Raw genomic sequence first — 7,330 nt, 5'->3', positions numbered from 1 at the left:
AAAGGAGATTTTTCTAAGGTAAGGTCACCGTATTTAATAAATCAGCTCACATTTAAAAAAAAATCAGAAAAGTAATCATTTATCTCAACAAATTTGTCAATTCAAATAAATTGTAAGGCCCCAATTCCTGCCTAAAATCTATTTTTAACTTTTTGCGAGAACTATTTTTGGCTGACTTGTTTCAAGACATTCTTCCTGTGCGTGCATGTGCATGTGCATGTGCGTGTGTGTCAGTTGCTGACAAAATGATGAGATTTGGGCCAGCACTGATTAGATGAGTCCATGTCTGACTTTAATCCCTGTTGGAAGGAGCATCAAGTTGCATGCGGCGGCGGGCACGCACACGCACGTTGACAGGCTTGCAACTTGGCATCCAGATGTATGTTGATCCCCACCCCATCCCCCAAATATGTGAGAATCTGCTGTAACTGTAACATTGGCCGTCGTGGCGTTCTCCCAAGCTGCTTATAGACGTGCAGCTTTAACCTGCATTCATTTCACTCACACACGTTCCTTTGTTAGACCTAGACACAAGTACAGCACCGCGTGCCAGCAGGGGGTGGAGACTTTGTGAAATTAATCTGCATAAAAAAAATAATGGTGTCAGTCAACTCAGTATCAATCCCTCCCACTCCATTGTTATTCAAAAAAACTGAAAAGAATATAAAGAAAAAGGTCATATTATAGCCTAAAAGTTGTCTTAAGTTTTACATGGTTAATTGAAGATGGTGCTTCATCTTCAATAACAAATGGATGAAGATGCTACACAATCTGGTCTTCCCCTCCCCATAAGAAACATTTTGTATTAGTACACTTTGATATTCTGCAGCCTGTCTCGGATGACACATCTTGAGGAAAAATCGCTTTTCTCCGAGGTGACCACGACGCAATTAGTATGCCACCAAGAGCGCGTCTGCGATAGGAAACGCACAAGAAATGAAGAAAAGATGATGTGTTTGGCGAGACGCTGCTAATATGAATGTCAGTCAAAAAAAAACAGCCCAATAGAAAACAATCCAACCGGATGTTAGTTTTTGGAGAAGCATTTACGCAGAGAAGTGACGCATATACTGACTCATTTATCTTGAATGTCATTTAAATGCGGAACAGAGTGACACTTCAATTAACTAGCAGACCCAAACAAACTTTACCTGTCAACGAAATAAATAACCCGTTGCCTCGATCCCTTTTGGACCCAGTGCATGGCTTAGCTAGTTCACCTAATTTTGAACAGATCCAGTGTCCGATCATGTGTTCATCTATTCATATTCATTCACTTCTAAACTGATTGTCATTTTTAGACCTGGCTTGTTGTCGGTGTGGAATGCACATCCGTGCGTGTCAATTCAGTGTGGCGTGAAGATGCAAAACTCTTCTGTATCATCACATTCACCCCCCACAGCAACCAAGCACTGAGTGAATAAATGTGATTCAGTGGAGTTTGCGGTATGTTTTGCAGAAGCTAAAACTAATAGCTGTTTTAATATCATCTTTATTCCATGAAGCTCCTCGTGGCGGTTGTGCTTGTCTGGCCTCTGCTGTGTAATCGCTCTTCATCACGTTGTACGGTGATGATGACGGATATAATAGCGCCAAGGTAAAAGAGCCATTATGGCGTTTTTCATTGTTGATTTGGGGTCCCTGATGGGTGATGACAAGGCTCATTAGTAGGGAGAAGGTCGGCGGCGTTAAACTTGTGCACTTAAACTGGATGACGATTGATAGGCAGACGAAATGCAGAAAAAAAAACATTATTTTCTCACATACACTGGGCAGATGGGTGAAATTTAAGGATGAATCTTGACATTACTTCCAAATCTGTTGAATGGGTTGCGAAAATAAATGGAAATAAATATACAACAGTTGCGTCAGACATGACCATCCTGTCCTGTCCTCTAGTTGCTTCCTTTGCTTGAATTGCGTATATCCTGTTCTTGTACTTGGATCCTCAGTGTTCATCCATTTCCTTGCTCTCAAGCTCTGCGGTCTTGCTTGCTTTCTAATGTATTCTGACCCCCCAGCTTGCATTGCTCTTATGCTCGACAACAATGGAGAGGGAGGAGGTCACTGCATGCCTCATCCAAGCTCTTTGGCTCTCCTCGTATGCCCTCTCTCTGCACTTTCCGTCTTTCTTTTTGCCTCCTCAGCCCTCTGGGTGAGGTCGTCCTAGCAGGCTGCCGCTATATCTATCACTTTGACTGTCGAGAAAAGAGCTGAGACTAGGCACATTGAAGGAGGCGAGCACTGCAGAGGGGTGATATTGTTGCTCAACCAAACAAGAACACTAGTCATATCTTGGTCACAGCTTTGATTTTATGTTGAGTCTCAGTGATGCTGGCCAAGAAAGCTTTGTTTTCTTCTTCAGCTCTTGTCCTGACAACATAGCACTAACCCATCAGACTCAAAAATATGTCTAGCTTCATTTTCAATTATCTGCTCAAAGGATTACTTTCACTATCCAAGGTTGTAGATGCTTTGTTTGTTGAACTAAATGATTCGGCTTTTTTTTTTGACACAGACGTCTTTAAAACCAGGATATTGTAAGACATGTTTGATGGAAGTTGATTGTGTGATTCATTGCACCGAGTAAGGCTTTGATGCACAAGTGGGGGCGATCGGGGATTTGTGCTTGGTTTTTATGCGGATGACCTTCAGCGATTCATCTCCTGCTACTCCGCCGCTCAAACGTCCTTGAGCAATCTACTGAAGCCTGCAGCAGCGGCGGTGGCATCATCAGCGTGTCATCACCGTGTGAGATGGAGCTGCTCGCTATGGCGGCACCTCCCAGTGAAGCATAAGAACATAAAGCATTTTGGTGGTGAAAAAAAAACTGCAACTGCATAAAATATTGTCTCAGTTTATGTCACATTCAAGTTTTTTTTTTTAAGAAGCATAAAAAATGTATTTTTTAAAAACACCCTAAATGATGGTTTGTAGTGGGATTAAGCACCAGAATTTTAAATCTAGTGTATAACAGCGATTATTGTGAATTAGAGGCCATGAAATGTTTGAGCAGTGAATGTAATACAGCATGGATTGTCAACCGGTGGTCCGCGTCCCCCAAGTGGCCCGTGGCGGTATTGCACGTGGTCCGCGAAATTAGAAAGGGAAAATAATTGTAAGCTTTTTAAAAATAAAATGTATTCATTATTTAGACTTGATTTATTTTCCAGCTAATTTTGTGAACAGTCAACTGACTTTTTCTGTGTCTTCCTGGAATGTGTTTCATTAGAATAAGTCAAAATTCAAATTTGTACGAAATTTTAAGTTGGGCAATTCAATTAAATATTTATAGCTTCCACTAAAACAAATAAAAATTTAACTAAGATGTAGTTTTTGAAAAAATCAAAACAAACAAACTTGCTCTAAGAAATCATTAAAACTACGTAAATGTCTAAAAAAATCAAAACAAAGTAAAATTAACTATAAATAATATATAGAAAATCCAAAATGATATTACCCTGGTCAACAGTCTGATTATTAAGAGCACAGATGTCAGGATGTCAATTCCACTCCACTTCAAGCTCCTTCACTAAACGCAGCATCAGCAGAGGAAGTCTTCGTTATGTCTTCCACCTCTGTCGCCGTTATTGGACCCCGTCGGCAGCCATGTTGAATGATTCATCCCCAAAAACGCTGACTCCTGGCTTAGTCGCGGTTTCATATTTCCAAAGCAATGGCGCCTTCAACTGATGCTAAATTATCTCAGCTCATGATGACAACTGGGGGAAAAAGTACATCTTACCTATTTAGCCAGAAATTTCTCAACAAATGTTTTCGGCTGACACAATTCACACAAAATACAAATTGTTTGTCTTACACTGCCTGTGAAACCCTATATGTCTCTTCAGTGGATCGGTTCCCCCGTCCCTTCATCCATTTTCTTTTTCTTCCTTCACAATGACCTCGGTGGCGTTCTCATGGCAACACAATCTGCCACGTCTGAAGGATTGGATTCTTCTAGGACACCGGGAGCTCTGCTGCCCTCCATCTTGCCTCCTCGTCCATCCCGTCCTTCTCCTCAGCCTATAGTTAATTTTTCCTTTCCCTCATTTATTGGCGCGGCTTGATGCATCAACAGCATCTTCTCCTCATTTTGTCATCCAGATGAATATCAATCATGACGTTTTTTTTTTTTATCACGTAGTCAATCAAAATGTCATTTCATTTGCTGAATTGGACGATTGATATTTACCTCCCACTGAGTTATATCTGTCTGCTGAAGTGTCAGTGGTCAACATTTGAACACATTCAAATGTTACCATAGCATCTATTGCTAACTATAATGTTAGCATTAATCAAACTATGAAATTATAATTTAGAAGGAAAAGTGTGTCTGATGCATATTTGACATCTTGCATGGAGTTGGAATTGTCATTGAAAGGTTGATTTGAAAATTTCATGCATGATAAAAAAAAAAAACAGCTTTGGGGTTCCTGTCAATGTAAATATTGATGTGCAATTCAGACAACGTGTTTGTGTGCGGATGTATTGGGTCACAGGAAGGACACACAGCTGTTCCTTAGCTTTCCGAAGCCATCTGCGACACCAATTCCCCCAAAACCTCCAAATCAAATCCGAGCTGGCTCTTTGTGTGTGCTGCTGCCATCTTTGCATCCACAAGGTGAGCTGGCACTACTCTTTCGTCTTCTCCTTCCTCTGGTTTTCCCTGTGACGCCATTGTAAACGGGATGAGTGTGGTTGCATTGCTGTATTACGACGGGATAAAGTATCAGTGCTGGTAATCTTCCGTGGATTAATGGCTTCTTCTTTATCTGCGGCGGCGGCTGCTCCGCTCAGATGTCTGGGCCGGGCCAGGAGCCTCCTGCTGGAATACTAATGATGGACAGCTCCTTGCAACACCCCCCCCCCCCACACACACACACACACACGCTATCCGTCCTTGTGTGTATGTGTGTGAGTGTGTGTTACCACAAGCCCTTCCAAGACCCCTGTTGTCTCCTTTGTGAGGAAGTCGCTGCCTTCTTGTCCCGGCTGACACCTGCTTTGCATATACAGAAGTGGTATTGGAGATGTGGACCAGAGGAAGAGAAAGACTTTATTGGAATAAAATGAAGCAGACTGATAGAAAGGTAGCCGTGAATGAAAACGAGGCACAATGGAAAATAAACTCCAATCCTCCCCAATGTCACGTTTACCCGCAGACGTGGACCCTCTCGTCTCAGAATATCTAGTTGGTCCTTTATGAAACGCAAAAAACACCAGTTGCCTCCTCAGTGGAGGAAGAAAAGAGAAGAAGAAGACAAGGAGGGAGGATGAGGAGGGGGAGAGAGTCAAGCACACTATGTACCAACTGGCCATGCTGATGTGAACAAAAGAACACCTTGTATACCTTTTTGGGAAGGTAGAATGTTCCGGATCTAGAAGATCCACTTCTAGGGACGCTGTGTCATATTTCAAGATTATAAGTGAGGTTGTGTTTAAAACATGTGAAAAAGGACTTTTATGAAAAAAATACAGCGGGACCAGGTAGAATGGGCAAAAATGAAGTAATATGGAGCCACACAACATTGTAGCGCATTTCAGAATCAAATGGATTAATATATTAAAATAAATAAAAATAAAAATCTTATGTTATGTTATGACTGTGTTTGGTTAGCAATGAGTTCAGAAAGGGCCTCGAAAAATAAACATAGGCGCACATCACACTGGGGAGTAGCCACATGTAGGTGTCAACTTCAGCAAGAATTATTATTCAAAACATTTCAAAACTTTCCATTTGAGACTCACTACACCTTTTTGTATAGGTGCTGCTGTTTTGGTCGGTAACACAATTCTTAGAAGGTAGAGTTTGCAGAGCGAGCACCTGTCAGAGTCCACGCTGACACGGGTCACTGTAAAAACATAGTTCAGAGTAGTCCATCCTAAGCATAGCGTGTGATTGTGTGTGTGTGCGTGTGTGTACATGCATATGTGTGTGTTTGTGAATGAGAACAATGCCACATCCTTGTTGGCCCTTGTGGCCATGACCTTTTCCTCTTCTTTTTCTACTCTGTTAGCCCCCCTACTGTCGAGCAGAATCTTTTCCTGTGTGGTTCCAATCTCGCCTTTTATCTTCCACAAAAAGATGACATCGATTGCATCACCAGTGAAAAAAATACGCAGGATTAAGACAAGGTTTGATCGTCAGAAGTGCAAAAGTTGTGTGTATCAAAATGTGGATGCAGGCTTTAGCAGCACCTTTTGACATTGCTGCCAAGGACGTATGTTGAAATGACAGGAGGTGCTTTTCCGCCATCATTTTTCATCATATTTATTACTGATAAATTTAATGTTAAGTCAAACTAGACTTGGCGGCTGAATTTTTCAAAAAGTCTATGAAACTGATCTTCACTAGGATGCACATTACTTGAACTCAAAGCAGTATTAGTAAAGAATAAAGCCTCTGAAAATATGGATTAATATTACAATGTTATTAGGCATATGAATGCTGAAAAGAAAGGAAGCAACTATAAAGGTGGAGGTGTTAATGTGCAAGCAAGTCCTCCAAGCAAGTTAATAGCCCTCCTTTGTCGCACACACACGCGCGCGCACACAAACATACACGCACACGCGCGCACACGCGCATGCTTTATTGGCTTCTAACGATTGAACACTCCCAATCACAATGAATAGAAGGATGGACATTGTTTTGCTCTTTATGTCCAAATGTCCTCGCAAGCCCAGAGATCTATCAATTTGTCCCCTCGAGCATAGAAAACTCGCACGCACGTACACAAGCATGCAGCTCCACAAAGTCCCCCCCGCCCCCTACACGCACACAACACCCCATTCCAACCTTCTCGGCCTGCAGCTGCTTGCCAGCCTGTCAATTCCCAGGCATCAAGAAGCATCAATGCCTTCTGATGACATCAAGTGGTCATCTCAGGCACTGCAACATCCATAGTGGCTGGAGTAGAAACCTCCGTTTTTCACTGGAAATACGTTCCAGTCTCCTAAAGGGAAATAATATGAAGCGTAGAAAATATATGTATATCGACTACTGTATATGTTCAGCTTACTTTTTATTAAAACCAAAAGCGCTGTCAATGAAATTCCGATGAAAAAATGACAAATTCCCTGATGTGTTCTCTGACGAATCAGACAATGGCGAAAACCCATGAAGTGTTTGAAATGTACGGCAGGTGCATCATTTCTAGAGTTTCATCATCTTTGCTTGTCTTCCTCTCTTTTTTTTCCCCATTTGGATTCACTGCAGAAATCCCCCACTGCACCAGGTGCTGATGTTACTCTGATGCAACGCTATATTCTATAGTAGAGTTCACAAATATTATTTTTTTCCCCCTCCATGAGGTCCTGATGTTTCATG

Source organism: Syngnathus typhle, linkage group LG12 (assembly GCF_033458585.1).
Source record: "Syngnathus typhle isolate RoL2023-S1 ecotype Sweden linkage group LG12, RoL_Styp_1.0, whole genome shotgun sequence".
In the NCBI taxonomy this organism is placed as follows: Eukaryota; Metazoa; Chordata; class Actinopteri; order Syngnathiformes; family Syngnathidae; genus Syngnathus; species Syngnathus typhle.
The sequence above is the reverse complement of the archived record's forward strand: the minus strand, read 5'-3'. Positions refer to the sequence as shown.